Genomic DNA, 19459 nt, shown 5'->3' with positions numbered 1-19459 from the left:
CTACTGGGGGTCCCGCGGCTCCAGGGGGTTCCCACTCACCAGGGTCCCCTTGAGTGTTGCCAGTGGGGTCCCAGGGCTCACTTCTCCCCACTCTGCCTCCCGGGGCCGGCCGGCCCTCCTCTCTCGCCTCCCACCCTCGCAAACCTCTTGGCGCTCTCGGTTCCCACTCCACCTCAAGGCCCCCCCTCCTCTCCACACTCCAAGGCCTTCCCCCTCTCCGGGACCCCCGCTTAAGGGGCCCGACGCTCCCTCTCTGCCCCCCCCCCCCCCAGCATTTCGAGGGTATCCCAGCTCCGGGATCGCCCCTCTCCGCTCTCCCCCCTCTGGGCCCCCCTTTGGCCCCCCTTGCCCAATAAGTCTGATTATACAGACAAGCAATTGGTTTTAATCCACAAAACCCAAATGTAGAACCCACCACCCTGGACCATGAACAAAGTGCTGTTCCTTGGGCCCCCCCGCCCCGAGTCCAAAGTAAAGGGAGAGGAAAATACCTGCTGGTGGGAGAGCTGTTGCAGTCTGGTCAAAAGTGGGGATTGCAGTCCAGTTGAGGATGGTGGTCTCAGGCTGCTTGAGAGCGGTGATCTGCAGTCCTCCTCTGGATCCCACAAGTGGTAAAAAGGTTCCGAAACTCCAGGTTTATATATTCTCCAGTTCAGGCAGGAATGCCCAGTCCTCCCCTCAGAGCGGGAAATTCCATAAAAGGATGCTTAGTTCTTCCCACAGAGTGGGGAATTCCATAAAAGGATATGAGGATGCTCAGTCCATAAAAGGCTATGAGGGTGCTCAGGACATCCCCCCCACCTCGCAGGCCTCTTCTGACAACAGTTCCTGGGAAAATGGCATGGAAGGCCAGAGAATCCACAGTTTTGGGCTACACCCATCCAGTGAGGAATTGGTCCCAGCTGTTCTAACTAGGACACTGTGTCCGTCATCGCTGCCATCATCATCATCATCGGCCTCGTGGCAGTCGGTGCCTGGAAGCTCCGATCCGGTAACTCCCGGGATGGGGGTCGGGAAGGGGCACGGATCCGCCCGGCAGCATTCCGGGGATCCTGTGCCACGGGTACTGATCCCTCTTTCTTTCCATAGGGAAGAGGGAGGGGAATGGATACGACCCCGCGCCCACCAGTGAGTCCCAGCAGCGTGTGTGGATCCAGATCCTCTGGGCAGGGATCCCAGGATGGATGCCGGGATTCCAGAGGGGAATGGGGGCCTAATGGCTGGAGCGGGATTGGAAGGGGATTCCAGCTCAGGGCAGGATTCCAGAGTGGGATCAGGTGGAATTGTGGACTGGGATCAGGGCTGGATTCTGGGGTGGGATTGGCGTGGAATGGATGGAGTGGGATTGGGGTGGGATGGACGGAGCAGGATCAGGTGGGATTCCAGAGCAGTTCCTACTCTCCCTGGGCTCCACAGCCGGCTCCATCCCCTGGGATGGAAACAGGGACATGGTGACTCCTTTCCCCGCTTTCATCCCAGCAGGAATCACAGCCTGAGCGATCCTGGAGCTGGATCAACCCCTTCCCTCTCCCTGCGGAAAGGCAGGAGCTGCTGGCAGAGCTCATCCCGCTGCTCCCACCCACCCCGGCCCCCCTGCGGCTCTTCCCGATGGATCAACTTCCTGCTTTTTCCCGTGTGGAACCCAGGACCACAATTATTCCTGAGGCTTTAATTTGAGTGTGAAAATCTCCTCCTTTGGGCAATAAATCCTGGCTCCCTCCTCTGGCATCTGGCAGTTCCTCTGTTGGAACCAGGAACAGGAATGGGGACAGGGGGGCTTGGATGGGGAGACTGGGAGCAGGTTGGGGACAGCAGGAATGGGAATGGGAACTCCAGGAATGGGAATGGGGACATTGGGAGCAGGTAGGAGTCACCAGGAATGGGAATGGGGACACCGTGAGACAATGGGGAAAGGGATCGGGACACCAGGAGCAGGATGGGGACATCAGGAATGGGATGGAGACGCCAGGAATAGCAATGGAGACATTGGGAGCAGGTTGGGGACAGCAGGAACTGGGAATGGGGACACCAGGAATGGGAACGGGGACATTGGCAGCAGGTTGGAGACACCAGGGACTGGGAATGGGGACATCAGGAATGGGATGGTCACACTGGGAATGAGAGCACCAGGAATGGAGTGGGAACATGAGGGACAAGGATGGGGACACTGGGAACTGATGAAGAGGAGCAGAGACCCCAGACTCACCTAAACCCCTCTGAGCATTGAGGGCCAAGAGAAGCTCTGCCTGAGCTCTGCCCATTATTAATACGTATAGACAGATGTAATCACATGAATATGATTTATCACATTTAATCACATATGAAAATTGTATAAAACCTCTGATTTTGTGTGAACCCTTTGAGCAAGTTCTCTGTGGTGCAAACCATGCTCGCTCCCGACGTTGGCAATAAATCCCTTTGCTGTTCAAAAGATCCAAAACTCTCTGAGCAGTTCTTCAGACCGGCTTTTTCAGCATCACAGAGGCAAAGGCACAAACTGAGGGATGCCCTCAGAGTTCAACATTCTCACCAAAGCTCCCCTCTCAGCTTCCTTTACACTGACCTCTTCCTGCAAGGACCTCCTTCCCATTCTGCTGATGCTTCTCAGGTTGTGTACCACCAGAAAAAAACCAAATGCCAAGGGATGTGCTTAGATTCACCAAGGATACAGCCCACCAGAATTAACATCTGATTCAGACTGGTAGGAAAATGCTCACCTGGCTCCTCTGCCCCCCAGTGCCCAAAGCCCACCCACTGCTTGCATCCCACCTGGAAAGAACAAAAAGACGCTCACAGAACGACCTTTGAAGAGAAGTGCCTGTCAGAACTGCAAGGAGGGATGCACAACAATCTCACGTGGGGGATATTCTCTGCTCTGCCCTGCAGACCCTTGTGCTGGGGTCAAAACACAGCCTCTCTGCTTCCCTCTCCAGAGGGACTTGTTCTTAGACATCCCTTTCCCCTCCCGGCAATTCCCAAGCCTGGACCCGGCTCCCATCCCCTCTCTGCCTCAGAGCCCTCAACTTCTCTTGCAGAGAGCTGCCCCACAGCCTGCGCTGGGGCAGCATTTCCTTCCTGGGCCCTTTCCAGCTGCCCCCAAGGGGACACTTCCATTTTCTGGGCCAGGCCCCAGAGGCAATCCCAACCAGTCCTGCCCCTCGTCCCCAGCCCGGCTCACTGACTCCTGGGGGCCCCTGGAAGCCAAGAGCCAAAGGCCGACCCCCCCAGAGTGCAGCCCCACCCATCTGCACTGGGGCCCCAGGGCTTCCCTTTCCCAAGCAGCCCCTGCAAAGCCTTGTCAGAGAGAAAACTGGGTGACCCGAGTCCTGGATGCTTTTAGGAAAGAGGTCTGAACATTTCTTGAAGAATGGAGGGGGGTGACTTTTTTATTCTTGACCTTTCCAGTTCTCCATTTGGGGGCAGGATGTCCTCTGGGCCAATGTTTTGTTCCCTTGGCAGTGAGTGCAGGCTCAGAGGGCTGAGCCCTCTCTGGCTGGGCTTGGCCTCTCCTGCAGAGACTCAGGCCTGGCTGGGCTGCCCCAGGCAGATGCTGCAGGAAGAAGAGCTCAGGCTGCCTGGCTCTGGTGTCCCTGGGGCTCAGCCTGTGCCCCATTGCTGTGCAGGGGCTGAGCCCCACCTCTACCTCGGGACCTTGGCCAAAGGGCTGGCAAGGAAGAGGCCCAGCAGCCTTGGGGCCTGCCCAGCTTTCCTCCTCCCTGGGGGCTCTCAGTCCTCCCCTGACACCGTGTGGGCCCAAGGCCTTGCTGGCTTCGGGCTCACGGCCCGCCGGCACCATCCCAGCGGCCTGACCCCCCTCCATCCCCTCTCTCCAGCCTCTCCTGCCTTTTCTGGCAAGGGGCCATCCAAGGAAAACCCCGGTTCTCAGCAATGGCACCTGTGGCACGGCTGCAAGGCTCGAGTGGGCCAGGCAAGAGCAGGAGCACCGAGAGCCTGAGGAGCCAGGAGATGCCCTGGCTGGGCATCGTGCTGCTGCGGGACGAGCTGACACCTCTGCACAGTCTCTGCCCGTCCCTGCCAGCCGACTTCTGCCCAGGCTCTGGGCACAGGGACGCAGCACTGACAGTTTTCAGCCACCGCGCTGTTCCACAGAGGCTGTGATGTCACAAGGCCCTTGCCTGGCAGCCAGGAGATGGGCAAGGCAAGGCAAGGATGGAGCCTCGGAGCCACCAGCACGCTGTCCCCAAAGGCTGGGCTGGCACAGAAGCCCAGAGTCCATGAGGTTGGCAGAGACTTGTGAGATCAACCGGCGTCCAGCCTACGCCCCATCCCCAGCACGTCAAGCAGACCACGGCACTCAGTGCCATGACCAGTCTTTGCTTAAACACCTCCAGGGATGGTGACTCCACCACCTCCCTGGGCAGCCCATTTCAATACCTAATCCCTGTTTCTCTCCAAAAAGTCCTACTCCTGTCCCTGACAAACAGCCCCTGACAGGCAGGTCCTCGTGTCCTCTTGTCCTAGCGCCTGTTGCCTCGGAGAGGGGGCTGACCCCCACCTGGCTCCAGCCTCCTGTCAGGAAGTTGTGGACAGGGAGAAGGTCTCCAGGTTGGAGAAGCCCAGCTCCCTCAGCTGCTCCTCACAGGACATGCACTGCAGACCCTTGCCCAGCTCCATTGCCCTGCTCTCCACCCACTCCAGCCCGTCAAGGTTCTCCCTGAACTGAGGGGCCCAGAGCTGGACACAGCACTCCAGCTGTGGCCTCACCAGTGCCCAGTCCAGCAGAAGCATCACTGCCCTGCTCCTGCTGCCACACTCTTTCTGATCCAGGCCAGCCTGCCCTTGGCCTTCTTGCCCACCCGGGCACCCGCTGGCTCAGGTTCAGCCTCTATCCACCAGCACCCCCAGGGCCTCTCCCACGGGGACCCTTTGCAGCTCCTCTGCCCCCGGCCTGGAGCTGCAGGGGGTTCTTGTGGCCAGAGGCCCCAAAGGCACCAAAGGCACTCTTGAACCTCATGCCCACGGGCTCAGCCCAGAGGTCCAGCCTGGCCAGGTCCCTCTGCACAGCCTTCCTGCCCTCCAGCACATCCACACTGCAAGCCAACTTGGGGTCCTCTGCCAATTTGCTCCTGGAAGACTCAATGCCCTCCTGCACATCCCCACGAAAAATAGACAACAGGACTGGGCCTGTTACCCAACAAGTTCTAGTGCTTGACAAAGGAGCCCACCCAGCAGTGGGGAGAAACTGCTGGCAGGAGATTGAATGGGGGCAACAGACAATGGATGATGGACAAGTTCTGGCCCATGGCCATTTGTTAGAAAAACAAAGTAAAAGCTTAAGGCCTACCATATTTCAGTGGTCAGAGACCTGGCAGAGAAATCTATTTTTGAGACCAAGAAGGCAGAATTTCTAAACCACAAAGACCCTTAGAGAAACCAGAGACGAAGACAAAACTAACACAGACGGTTACTGAGGCTCTCTCTATCCAGGGAAAAGACAGTTCCTTTGGATACATGTCTGGAATAAAGACAAGTGCCAGAAATATTCAAAGACAAAAAATATCTTTTATTATAGTGAGAATAATAATAATAATCATCTTAGCAAAGAGAATCAGGAACTAAAAAAGGATCCAAAATATCTTATTTTGTGGCCTTAAAAACGAATACTACAAACAGCATTTAATTCAGTATTAACTAGTGAAAAAGGGGGTTAAACAGATACCAAAAAAGGGATCTTAACACAATATTATGGATAACTATTAACACAATATTGGTTAGTAAAAAGGGAAATTAAAGGGAAATACTGTGAACAACTCATTTATGTAACAATATTCAAGAATAAAAGGGGAATTAAAGTGACACTAAAGGGATATTAAAACGTTTGTTCTCTCAGTTGCTTCCTGTCAATAAACTGTGCTGACCCCCACAGACAGGCCAGGGCTGTCAGGATCTGCAGCAGCTGGTCGGTGCCCGTGCTTAGCGGGCGTCCCCGCGGAGCCACAGTCTCGGTGGCAGGATGAGGATCGCTCAGCTCAGCAGTCCCGACACCCCATTTTATCAGTTCCACGTTACACCACGTAGGGCCAGTACCCAGTATAAGGTGATGCCTGAGTGGCAGCCAAACCCCTCCTGATCATCACCTCATGGCAACAGTCTGCGCATGCCCTACTTGTAGGGCAAGGGGTCAGCGACCCCTGCCCACACCATCTTCCTCCCATCATCATCTTTCTCACCCTTATGTACGACCTCTACCATTGTGTTTCAAGGGTAGATGTATCTATCTTGCAGTATGTAGCAAAACCAAGGAAGAACTCAGCTCTGATAATAGGGGATATCAAGCTGACTTGCTAAAAAGCACAATGGACCTTCCAATTAGCTTGTGCCATGAAGTTACATTGTAAACCAACCATACTCTGGCTGGTTTCACATCCTAATATGATTCCTTTCTCACACCTCTATGCTCCACTGATCATCTAATTCAAAAGTACCCCCCTTACACTTTGATCCGTTGGGGGTGAGGGAGGGAAGCCCCCACACTCAGGGAAGTTATGAGTTATTATATCCATGGACAGTGTCCCGGGCCATGCCACGAACCCCCAACGTCTCCCAGGCCTGCCCAGAGTTTCCGTGAGGGGCAGGGAAAAGGCTTTTATCCACCTTCCAAGATTGGCAGAGGGGGGATGGGCTTTGATGGGCCATGCCATGAACCCCCAACACCTCGGACAGCCCAGAGCAGAGTTCCTGTGAGGGGCCTGGTAAACTCGGCTCTTCTCTCCTTTCCAGGGCTTGACACCTTCAGCAGCACTGGAGGGGGAGATGGGCCCAGCTGCCCATCAGAGGGATAATGCCAAATCCTGCAAAAGCCGCAAAAAGCCTCCTGGCCACCCCAGAATGCAGAAATCATTGACTGTTTCAGTCTCTGACAGGTTCACACAGGAAAAAGCAGGAAGTTGATCCATCGGGAAGAGCCGCAGGGGGGCCAGGGTGGGTGGGAGCAGCGGGATGAGCTCTACCAGCAGCTCCTGCCTTTCTGCAGGGAGAGGGAAGGGGTGGATCCAAATCCGTGATCGCTCAGGCTGTGATTCCTGCTGGGATGAGAGCGGGGAAAGGAGTCACCATGTCCCTGTTCCCATCCCAGGGGATGGAGCCGGCTGTGGAGCCCAGGGAGAGTAGGAACTGCTCTGGAATCCCTCCTGATCCTGCTCCATCCATCCCACCCCAATCCCACTCCATCCATCCCACCCCAATCCCACTCCAGAATCCAGCCCTGATCCCAGTCCACAATTCCACCTGAGCCCACTCTGGAATCCTGCCCTGAGCTGGAATCCCCTTCCAATCCCGCTCCAGCCATTAGGCCCCCATTCCCCTCTGGAATCCCGGCATCCATCCTGGGATCCCTGCCCAGAGGATCTGGATCCACACACGCTGCTGGGACTCACTGGTAGGCACGGGGTCGTATCCATTCCCCTCCCTCTTCCCTATGGAAAGAAAGCGGGATCAGCACCCGTGGCACAGGATCCCCGGAATGCTGCCGGGCGGATCCGTGCCCCTTCCCGACCCCCATCCCGGGAGTTATTGGATCGGAGCTTCCAGACACCGACTCCCACGAGGCCGATGATGATGATGATGGCAGCGATGACGGACACAGTGTCCTAGTTAGAACAGCTGGGACCGATTCCTCACTGGATGGGTGTAGCCCAAAACTGTGGATTCTATGGCCTTCCATGCCATTTTCCCAGGAACTGTTGTCAGGAGAGGCCTGCCAGGTGGGGGGGATGTCCTGAGCACCCTCATAGCCTTTTATGGACTGAGCATCCTCATATCCTTTTATGATCTGAGCATCCTCATATCCTTTTATGGAATTCCCCGCTCTGAGGGGAGGACTGGGCATTCTTGCCTGAACTGGAGAATATATAAACCTGGAGTTTCAGAACCTTTTTACCACTCGTGGGATCCAGAGGAGGACTGCAGCTCACTACTCTCAACCAGCCTGAGACCAGCACCCTCAACCGGACTGCAATCACCACTTTTGACCAGACTGCAACAGCTCTCCCACCAGCAGGTTTTTCCCTCTCCCTTTACTTTGGCCTCGGGGGGGGCCCAAGGAACAGCACTTTGTTCATGGCCCAGGGTGGTGGGTTCTACATTTGGGTTTTGTGGATTAAAACCAATTGCTTGTCTGTATAATCAGACTTATTGGGCAAGGGGGGCCCAAGGGGGGCCAGAGGGGGGCCCAAGGGGGCTGGGCCAGGAGGGGAAGGGCTGCAGGGGGCGGATCCCAAAGGAGGAAACCCGCCAAAAGCGGCGGCCCAGCCGAGGGAGGAGCCGAGCGGGAGCACAAAGAAGAGCAGCCAAAAGGTCCTGGCGGTCGCTCGGCAATGGCGGGAGGGGCGAGAGAGGTTTGGGGGCTCCTTGTGAGAGCCGGGGTGGAACCCCGGTAGCCGCGGAGTGGGGAGAGCGGAGAGGGGCGATCCTGGAGCTGGGGGACCCCCGGAATGCTGGAGGGGGGGGGGAGCAGAGAGGGAGTGCCGGGCCCCTTAAGCGGGGGTCCCGGAGAGGGGGAAGGTCTTGGAGTGTGGAGAGGAGGGGGGGCCTTGAGGCGGGGTGGGAGCCGAGAGCGCCAAGAGGTTTGCGAGGGTGGGAGGCGAGAGAGGAGGGCCGGCCGGCCCCGGGAGGCAGAGTGGGGAGAAGTGAGCCCTGGGACCCCCCTGGCAACACTCAAGGGGACCCCGGCGAGTGGGAACCCCCCGGAGCCGCGGGACCTCGGCAGCCGGGAGAAGGGGGACCCCCAATGCAGGCAGAAGTGCCATCAGGCCAGACAGGGGGGACCCCCCTAACCCCAGAGAGCAGAGAGGGGGAATTCTGGGAGGGGATTTTGGGCTGAATGTTGGTGTTTTGGGGGTTTTTATGGGCACAAGTTACGCGGTGACTCCTAGAGCTGGACTTGGGCAGGAGGAACCCCAAAGGCAACGCACTCACCCCTCGTTTCCCCCCCATCAGGATTTCTGCTTCCCAAAGCTTGGTCAGATGGAGGAGGAGGCTGCGAGGAAGAGGAAGATGCCGCGGGCCCCCCAGGCAGGTGAGGAGGAAGTCAGTGCCCCTTTGGGTCGGTCTTTTGTCTTTTGTGACCGTCCTGCCGGGGCCGGAGTTGGGGGGATGTCCTTGGGCTTCCCTGTGGGCTGGAGGCAAATCCCCAGCGTGTCCTTGTTGCTTCCTGCCCCAGGCCCCGAGGTGAGGCCGGAGAGCGCGGAGGACAAATCCCGGCGGCAGAGCCTGGTGGGAGAGGCCGTTTTGAAGGGCTCCCCGGCGCAGGAAGGCAGCGGGGAGGAAAAGGGCCAGAGATGCCCCCGCAGGAGGGGCTCCAAAGCCAGCCCAGGGGGCTGTGAGGAGGAAAGAGCCAGCGTGTGCCGGGAAGGCGGCCGGAGCTTGAGGCGGAGCTGCGAGCTGGTGGTCCCTGAGCAGCCTCCCAGCAGGGAAAAGCCCTTCAGGTGTTTGGAATGTGGGAAAAGCTTCAGCAAGAGATCCGACCTCCTAAGGCACCAGCACATCCACACTGGGGAACGGCCCTACAAATGTGGGGAGTGTGGAAAGAGCTTCACTCAGAGCTCCCACCTGCTCCGACACCAGATGATCCACAGTGGGGAAAGGCCCTACATGTGTGAAGAGTGTAGGAAGAGCTTCAGGAACAGGCGCACCCTCCACAATCACCGACGCATCCACAGTGGGGAAAAGCCCTACACGTGTGGGGAGTGTGGGAAGAACTTCAATCAGAGCTCCACCCTGCTCCGACACCAGATGATCCACAGTGGGGAAAGGCCCTACACGTGTGAGGAGTGTGGGAAGAGCTTCAATCAGAGCTCCAACCTGCTCCGACACCAGATGATCCACAGTGGGAAAGGCCCTACACGTGTGCGGAGTGTGGGAAGAGCTTCAGGGACAGCTCCAGCCTTTGCAAACACCGTTGCATCCACACCAGGGAATGCCCCTACAAGTGCTTGGAATGTGGGAAGAGCTTCAGCACAAGCACCAAGCTGCTCAGCCACCAGCACATCCACACTGGGGAACAGCCCTACACGTGTAGGGAATGTGGGACAGCTCCACCCTCTACACCCACCGTCGCCTCCATATCAGGGAGAGGCCCTTCCACTGTGGGGAGTGTGGGAAGAGCTTCACGCAGAGCTCTTCCTTGACCTCCCACCAACGGAGCCACCGGTAAGAGAAGCCCCGAGTGCCCCGACTGCGGGAAGAGCTTCGGCCGCTGCTCCAACTCCATCAGCCATGGGAGGACCCGCGTTGGATGATCCACAGGGACCCCCGTTGGGCACAGACCTGGTGTGCTGGTTTAATGGTAAACCAGCAGGGGAAATGTCAGCGGTGACACCTGGAATGGGATGGAACACCTGGAAAGGGAATGAGAATGCCTGGAATGGGAATGGGGACATAAAGAATGGGATGGGGACAATAGCAATGGGATGGGAACACCAGGAATGGAAATGGGAAGACCTGGAATGGGAATGGGGACATTGGAAGCAGACTGGGGACACTAGGAATGGGAATGGGGGCAGCAGGAATGGGAATGGGGACACGTGGAATGGTGAGGGAACACCTGGAATGGAAATGGGAACACCTGGAATTGAAATGGAGACACCTGGAATGGGAATGGAGTCACCTGGAATGGAAATGGGGACACCAGGAATGGAAATGGGGACACCTGGAATGGAAATGGGAACACCTGGAATTGAAATGGAGACACCTGGAATGGGAATGGAGTCACCTGGAATGGAAATGGGGACACCAGGAATGGAAATGGGGACACCTGGAATGGAAATGGGAACACCTGGATATGAAATGGAGACACCTGGAATGGGAACACCTGGAATGGGAATGGAGACACCTGAAATTGGAATGGGGACACCAGGAATTGAAATGGAGACACCTGGAATGAGAGCACCTGGAATTGGAATGGAGACACCTGGAATGGGAATGGGGACATCAGGAATGGGAATGGGGTCACCTGGGCTGGGAATGGGAACATTGGGAATGGGAACATTGGGAGCAGGCTGGGGACACCAGGAATGGGAATGGGAACATCTGGGATTGGAATGGGGGCACCTGGAATGGGAATAGGGAAAACGGAGGTGGGATGGGAACACCTGGAATGGGAATGGGGACAATAGGAAGGGGAATGGAGACACCTGGAATGGGAATGGGAACACTAAGAACTGGGAATGGGGAATTCAGAAGTGGGATGGGAACACCAGGAATGGGAGGAGGGACAATAGGTATGGAGACACCTAGAATTGGATGGAACACCTGGAATGGAAATTGGTTCACATGGAATGGGAATGGGAACACCTGGAATGGGAATGGGAACTCCTGGAATGGGAATGGGGACACCTGGAATGGGATGGGAACAACTAGAATGGGATGGGAACACCTGGAACAGGAATGCAAACCCGTGGAATGGGAATGGGAACACCCGGGCCCGGCTGTGTCCCTGGTGAAACAGGAGGCCAGGCCCAAAAGAGTTCACTAAGAAATTTGGGCCTGCTAACAAGCTCCCAACAGCCAAGACCATCTGTGCTCCTTCTGTTCTACTGACTGGAGCAAAGCTTCAGAGAATAGTACAGGAACATGTCCTAGGCCTAGAGGGAATAAATTAGAGAGACAGCAGGATCAGGGAGACATTGGAAGAGGAGGAATAGGCCGGGAGCCAGGGCTTTTTCCAAGCTTCAGTGAGCGGGTCAAGAACAATGGAAGAGAAGGAAGGTCAAGCTGAGGAAGATGAGTTGAAGCCCCCAGAGCCATGGAGGAAGATTGGAAGTCCCCTCAGGATTGAGGGCCAAGAGAAGCACCGCCCCAAGCCCTGCCTGAGCTCCACCTATACTCCACCTATTCTTAATATGCAGAGATAGAGGTTGGAATCACTTGAATATGCATTTAATCACAGCTGAAGATTGTATAAAAATGCTGATTTTGTGTGAAGCCTTGGAGCAAGTTTTTCCAGCGTGAACTGGCTTGCTCCCAACGTTGAATAAACAAATACCTTGCTGCTTAAAGAGAAAAAAGTCTCTGAGCAGTTTCTCGGACCGATTTTTCGGATTCAGCGCCCAGTCAGTCCCAGGATGATCCCAGTCCCTCCTGGTCTCTCCCAGTTGCTCCCAGTTTCCTCCATGTGGTCCCACTCATTCCCACTTGCCCCCAGAAGCTTCCAGCATGATCCCAGTTGCTCACAGCCACTTCCAGTCATCCCCAGTGCACTCCCAGTTGCTCCCAGTATGATCCCAATCACCTCCTGAATGATCCCACTCACTCCTGCTATGATCCCAGTATGACCCCAGTCACCCTCCGTGTGGTCTCAGTTGCTCCCATCATGGGCCAAGCTGCTCCCACTGTGATCCCATTATGGTCCCAGTTGCTCCCAGTTGCCCCTAGCACAGATCCAGTCACTCCAAGTACGATACCAGTCTTCCCTCCTAACAGTCCCAGTCAATCCCAGTTGCTTCTATTGTAAATCCAGTCACTCACAGTTCCTTCCAGTTGCCCCCAGCCTGGTCCTAATTCCCCTTCATGTAGTCCCAGTCACTCCCAGTATGGTCCCAGTCACCCCCACCATGGTTGCAGACACTCCCAGTATATTCCAGTAGAGCCCTCAGCATGCTCATAGTCCTTCCCAGTCACTCCCAGATGCCCCAGTAACATTCCAGTTTCCACCAGTATGATCCCAGTGACTCCAAGGCACTCCCACTATATCCTATGTGGCCTCCAGTTGCTCCCAGTAGCCCTCAGTGTGGTCCCAGTTGCTCCCAGTATGATCCCTGTTGCCCCAGTTCTGGTCCTGGAGGGACCCAGTGCGCTCAGATCCTGCTCCCAGGGGGTCCTGCTGGGTCCCAGTCCTGGTCCTGGTGTATCCTGGTGTCCTGGTCCGTCCCAGTCTGTCCCAGTCCATCCCAGTCTGTCCCAGTCTGTCCCAGTCCATCCCAGTCCATCCCAGTCCATCCCAGTCCATCCCAGTCCCTTCCCAGCAGCCGCCGCCGTTTCCCGGGTCCTGCCCCCCCGCCCCCCCAAGATGCTGACGGGGGTCGGGGCTCCGTCTTTGCCTTCGTCTCCCTGGGCCTGCCTGGAATGAAGGGGCCGCTGGGACACTGCGGGACCTCCTGAAACCAAAGGAACCCCGGGAGAATTTGGACACTCCTGCAATCAAGGCACAATTGGGACACTGCAGGGCCCTATGGAAAAAAAGGAACCTTGTGACACTGCGGAATTCATGGAATCCAGGGGCCTTTGTGACAGGGGGGCCTCATGGAACCAAAGGAACCCTGAGGTGTTTCAGAAGGTCATGGAATCAAGGGGCCACTGGGACACTGCAGGGCCTCTGGCAATTAAAGGAACACTGGGACACTGGGGCAGGACATCCCCCCTGAAATGGCCCCAAGACAATGCCCCATTTGCAAAGGGGTCAGTGCTGAGCTGAGAGGGGGCTGGGACAAGGCAGGAGATGTTGGACCCCAGACTGGTTTGACCCCAAATGAAGCCCCTGCTGGTGAGGGAACCCCTGGAGTCCAAGGACTGTCAGTCCCTGGGTTTCTACCAGAAAGGGCCAGTCCCCTTTCCCAGGGGCAGGTTCTTCCAACAGAACCCTTCTTGGGGGTGTGTGGAGATTCCTGCCTTGGCTGGGGACCCCCCAAGGTCACTGCTGGAGGTTGAGAGCAGAGATCTCCCCACGAGCGCTGGTCTGGGGGAGTTCCATCCATCTCTAATTAAGAATTATTGCTTGTTTGCCAGCTTTAGTAGAATTGCTTCAACAATTGCTTTAGTGTAGTGCCCTGTCCTATCTTATCCTGTACTACTGGGAGTTTTAGTGTTTCTACTGTTCACTAAATAATTCTGACTAAAACCTTTTGTGTCATCATTTGCAAAAATAAATAATTCATTTTCTATCAATAGATCTGATTTGCCATCATTAAACCCTGGGTCACAAACGTGGTTCAGTCACCCCTCTAGAATTGCTCTAAATTTCAGCTGTTGGCACAATGCAAGGCTGAGATTGGATCCAGCAGCCCCCAGCACCCCAGAGGAAGTTGGGAGCTCAGGGGGACCACCCCCCTTTCCCAACCCCCAGTGCCCAAAGACCCCCATGGGACCGTCCATCCCTCCAGACCACCCCCCCTTTTCCACCCCTCTCCCTGTTCCTCCCACTTTTCCTTGGTCCCCTCAACCCCTAGCCCCTCCCAGTTTTGGGTCCCAACCCCCACTTTTCCCCCCTCCCCCACCCCTTACACATCATTCCCCCCATCCCCACCCCCCTCATGCTCCCAAGTGGGAGTAACTGGGAGTGACAGGGTGCATGCTGAATGCAACCAGCTTAGACTGGGAGTGGGATTGTACTGATGGGAACTGGAAGCATCCTGGGGCAAGTGGAAGTAATTGGGTATGACTAGAAGCATGCTGAGGGCAACTGGGATATACTGGGAGAGTCTGCAACCATCCTGGGGGTGACTGGGACCACACTGGGAGTGACTTAGACCATGTGAGGGGCAACTGGGAGCAGCTGGGAGTGACTGGATGTGCAAGTGGGCAACTGGGATTGGCTGGGACCATACTGGGGGAAGACTGGGATCATACTTGGATTGACTGGATCTGTGCTGGAGGCAACTGGGAGCAACTGGGACCATGCTGGGGTAACTGATTGTACTGGGATCATACCGGGATCACAATGGAATCATACTGGGCATGACTGGGTCTCTGCTAGGGGCAACTGGGAGCAGCTGGAATCACACTGGGAGGAACTGGGATCAAGTGGGACCATGCTGGGGACAAGTGGGATCACACTGGGATCACACTGGTATCACACTGGGAGCAGCTTGGCCCCAGCTCAGGCACCCGGGCCCACAGTGAGGGTGACTGGCGTCATACTGGGAGTGACTGGGAGCATTCTGAGGGCAGTTGGGACCATGCTGGCACAACTGGGATATACTGGGAGCCGTGGATATAGAGGTCCGTGTGCTGCCTGCCTGCCACCGGAGACTGGAACCCTGCCCTGCTGGAGAGGACTGAGAACCTCTGTGCCATAGATGGGAGTCAAATCTTATTTCTCCACCCTGACTGTATTTCTGAGGGCCCGAAGGAGTGGCTGAATGAGACTCTGCAGGGCCTGAGATCCAGCCCTGCTTGAGCAGTGAAACCACATCCTGGCTGCATTCCAGAGAGCTAAAGCTGTAAACACCCCCTGCAGCTAAAGAGAGAACATCAAAGGCAGCAGAGACAGAAATAAAAAAAGGCAGAAAAACTGCTTCTTCCCCCACCCCCACAGACCAGCTGGAAGGAAAGGTAGTTTTTGGTGGTATCTTTTCTCTGCTTCTAGAATAAATCTTAACATTTTCTAACCTTTTCTTATTTTTGCCTCTTTCTCTTTGCATCCTTTAGCAATTAATAAAATCAGTTTGGGTATCAACAGATAACTTGTATGAGTTTTAATTTTGCTCAAGGGAATATTGGAATCTGAAGTTCTTTCTGCACATTTTAAGCAGATTGTAACAAGGCCGCCCCAGGGCAGAGCAGAGCAGGACAATCCCCTGCCTGGCCCGGCCGGCCATGCTGGGCCTGATGCCCCCAGGACAGGGTTGTCCCTCCTGGCTGCCAGGGCACTGCTGACTCCTGGTCAAGTGGGCACCCCCCAGGACCCCCAGGGCCCTTTGCCGGCACTGCCCACAGAGCACTGGCCCCCGGAGTGGCCAGCTGGGGACAGCTGCGTGCCACAGGAGCCCTGGCAGCCCTGGAGGAGCCCGAGATGTGGCAGGGCCCGAAGCAAAGCTTCCCCCCTGCTGGGGGGTGTCAGCAGCAAGGAGGTGCCGCTGTGCCGCTGTCCGGGCTGCGGGGGGGGATCCCCACACGCTCCCGGCGGGCAAAAGGTGCCCCAGAGCAGCCGAAAGGGCCCCGCCCTGAGCGGCTGTGCTGGAAGGGGCTGCTTGGGCCGCTTGCAGCCGGTTGTGGGCAGGGGCGTTTCCATGGCAAGTGCCAGGGCTGTGTGATGTGGGGCCTGCGGGTGCCCAGGGGCCACTGGGACCCTGCGGGGCCTCCTGGAACTGAGGGCACCTTGTGAGCCCTTGGGCCCCGCCCTGGCCTGGGGTGTTTGAGGAGCCCCCCGGGTGCCCAGTCCAGCTGAGGGCCGGGGCAGGAGGAGAGGCCGCTGGTGGGCCGGCGCCGGGCTCCCCAGCACTGTGCCGAGGCAGCCGCCTCCAACCCAGGCCTCCTCCTGCCGCCGCCCTCAGCTGCAGCAGCGGCAGCCTCGGGGCAGCCGGGCCGGGCCTGGTCCCTGGGCGGGGAGGGGATAGGAGAGGCAACAAAGTCAGGGCAGGGCTGCCTTGAGTCAATCCTCTGCTGCTTTGCAATCTCCTCCAAATTCTTTTTCTCTCTTTGGGGGAACTTTGTTCAACTCAGCTCTGTGCTGCTCAATGAGAGCACTTTCCTTGACGGGGCAGGAATTCTCACCCTCCCCATTGCTCTGAGCCTGAACCCTGGACAGCTCTGAGGTCCCAAAGGGCTCCCTGTGCCCCAGTGCAGACTCAGGAGAGCTGCTCTGCCCACAAGTGACCTGCTGCTCAGCACACAGGTTCCCTGTGCTATTTGCACCTCTCTCTTGGTGGATGATCCACTTCAAAGATGCCTGGAAAAAAACCTGAGTTTTTGTGAAGACTCCACTTGCAAAATCAATTCCTCCCAACTCTTCCCTCTTTCCCTGCGCAGCTGAGCAGAGGGTGATGCAGAGGAGTGCTCAGGCTCTGCTGCCTGGAACTGTCCCTGCCAGCAGCTGCTTCCCTGTGCCCAGGGCTGGGCCCTGGCAGTGCATCCAGAGCCCATCCCAGCCCTGGGTGCTCAGCTCTGCCCGGCAGAGCCCTCCCAGCACAGGGCACTCTGGTGCCGGGGGCAGCTCTGGCTGGGCAGGCTCTGATGGTGTCAGAGACTGAAATGGTTAATGATTTATGCATTCTAGGAGACTTTTGCAGGCTTTTGACTTGCATGATACCTCTGATGAGCAGTCGGGCCCCTCCCTCCCTCCAGTGTTGAAGGTGTGAAGTCCTGAAAAGGCAAGAGCTGAGCTTGCAGGCTTTGGACTATTGATACATCTGATGAGCAATCAGGACCCTCCCTCCCTCCAGTGCTGGAGGTGTGAAGTCCTGAAAAGATAAGAGTTGACCTTGCAGGCTTTTGACTGTTGATACATCTGAGGAGCAATCAGGACCCGCCCTCCCTCTGCTAATCTTGAAAGGCGGGAGCCAGGCCAGACACAGCAGCTCTTGCGCAGGGCCCAGGGAGAGGTTGGAGGCTCGAGGCACGGCCCGTGACACTGTTATAAATTTGGACCACAACGTATCAATATATCAATTAGAATTTATTAATTGCAGCAAGAGAATATGAGCAAAGCGCAGCGCTGGGCGACAGGGGAGTCTCCGCTCCGCCAACTGCCGCAATGTCGTGTTGAAACAGTCTCTTTTTATATGCTTTTAGTTCCGCTTTCTTTGATGTGGTTGTCGTACTCTGCGCATGTTTAGGTTGTTGCTGGGGGGTCTTTTTCTGCTTCCCGGTGGTCGTTGAGGCTGAAGTAAGACGTCTTCCTCCGGTGTCTGTGTAGTATTCATCTTCCTTATATGGGCTGTCCTTATATTTCTTGGAAAATTTTGCGACCTTTAAAATATGCTTAAGCATTCACACTGTTCTTTGTGGTTTTTGCACTTGCCTTAGTTTTCAACTTCAGCTTCAGCGTAGCGGTTAAGCAAGTACATCCTGTTTGATAAACAACCACCTACTATAATTTATTTCAATCCCCCCTATTTATCTTTATGATTATTTGTTTATCAAACATTGCTTTCTTGTTCCCTCCAAGAGTAAGCATTATTCCTTTTAACATGATTATTGTCACACTTATTATCAGGCTCATCTATGGCTACAACACTGTATCCCGAAGTAAGCATTAATAGTTTTGTAACTTCAAAGCGTTCTTTAATAAAGCGCAATATATATTTTAAAATACATGGTCCAAACGTTAGTCCCAATATAATCATAATAATTGGTCCTGCTAAGGTCGAGAGTAAAGTGGTTAGCCATGGTGAAACACTAAACCAGTTTTCATACCACGATCGATTGGCTTCTCTCTCTCTCTTCCTTTGTTCTAACCGCTTCTTTAATTCTGTCATAGCATCTAGTACTACTCCTGTATGGTCAGCATAGGAACAGCATTCTTCTTTAAGAGCTACACATAATCCTCCTTCTTTTAAAAATAATAAATCTAATCCCCTTCTATTCTGCAGGACGACTTCTGATAGTGATTTGACCGATGTAGCTAAATTTTCTATAGTTTGTTCTAGTCTTGCCAAATCTTCATCAACAGCTAGCTGTAAATTTTGTATTTCTTTTCCCTTTATCAGAGAAGCTATTCCAGTTCCTGCTCCTGCACCCGCAAGCAACAAGCCTGCTACAGTTACTATAGTGACAGGTTCTCTGGCCTGTCTAGAAAGTTCTCCTTCAAAATGTCGAAATACCTCTTCTGAGGTGTGATACATAATCCTAGGTATAATAATTACTTGGACACAAAATATACTCTCATTAAGAACATTTAGAGATAGACATGGAGTTAATCCTATGTCTGAACATACCCATTTTGCTCCTCCTGAAGGTATTATCCATTTGTCACGTTTCTTTCTGTGTTCCCCTATGGCCCATCTAGAGATAGTCTCATTGCATAGGGGTTGGTACCTAGTAGGGACAGTCCCAATACATCTACCTTTGCCTGTTACCATTTGTATTGTTATCCCTTGGGTATGATCCCTTTGTTCTTCCCATTTGCATTCTAGAGGATTTGATCCATTTGACCATCGGACTTTATTAGGTCTTCCTATTGCTTCGAAATACGGCGGTCTGACATTATAACATAGCCAACAATCTAATGTAAGATTTGGTTTACTTTTGTTAAGAGCCTGATAGGAAGTTTGCATCAATTCCCATAAAGGGTCTTTAGGTTTCAACAGCTTGGGCACAGAGGGTTCAGCAGAAGGTTTAGCAGCATTGGACATATTCTGCTGCAAACCTATCAAAGTAGACATAGTGATGGCTAGGCTACTCTTGGCTCTTGAGGAGTCTGGATTCAAAACTGGATTTGGTCCTACTGGGAGAGGAGGATCATAAGGCATTCTGTCTTTCTTTATTAAAAAATGTCCCCCTCGGTCAACTCCTTCCTCTCGTAATCTTATTCCCCATGTTCGGCCTATTAGCCAGCTCTCATCCATTATCTGGAGAACTTTTAATGTTATACCATTACAATTTCCAACATCTGTTATTCCCCAGGAGAAGTCCCGCTGAGGGGGTCTACATCCAGAATTTTCTTTTCCCCAGAATGTTTGTAAGTATTGATCAGGATGGGTTACTTCCCAGTCTGATGCTAAAGTTTCGCATCCCCAATAACCACAATAGTAGTGTCCAGGGTAACTACAGTAAGGTTTTCCCG

At 54.8% G+C, this 19459-nt stretch overlaps 1 long non-coding RNA gene across 1 annotated transcript; it reads left to right on the top strand.

The window, feature by feature from the left end:
* The first annotated feature begins 805 nt into the window (after window positions 1–805).
* Window positions 806–1720, top strand: LOC135405233 (uncharacterized). Its single transcript, XR_010425814.1, has 3 exons — window positions 806–991; window positions 1090–1128; window positions 1480–1720. It is a non-coding gene; the product is annotated as an uncharacterized LOC135405233 (long non-coding RNA).
* Window positions 1721–19459: the final 17739 nt, after the last annotated feature.

Source organism: Pseudopipra pipra, chromosome W, assembly GCF_036250125.1.
Source record: "Pseudopipra pipra isolate bDixPip1 chromosome W, bDixPip1.hap1, whole genome shotgun sequence".
In the NCBI taxonomy this organism is placed as follows: Eukaryota; Metazoa; Chordata; class Aves; order Passeriformes; family Pipridae; genus Pseudopipra; species Pseudopipra pipra.
The sequence above is the reverse complement of the archived record's forward strand: the minus strand, read 5'-3'. Positions and strand labels throughout refer to the sequence as shown.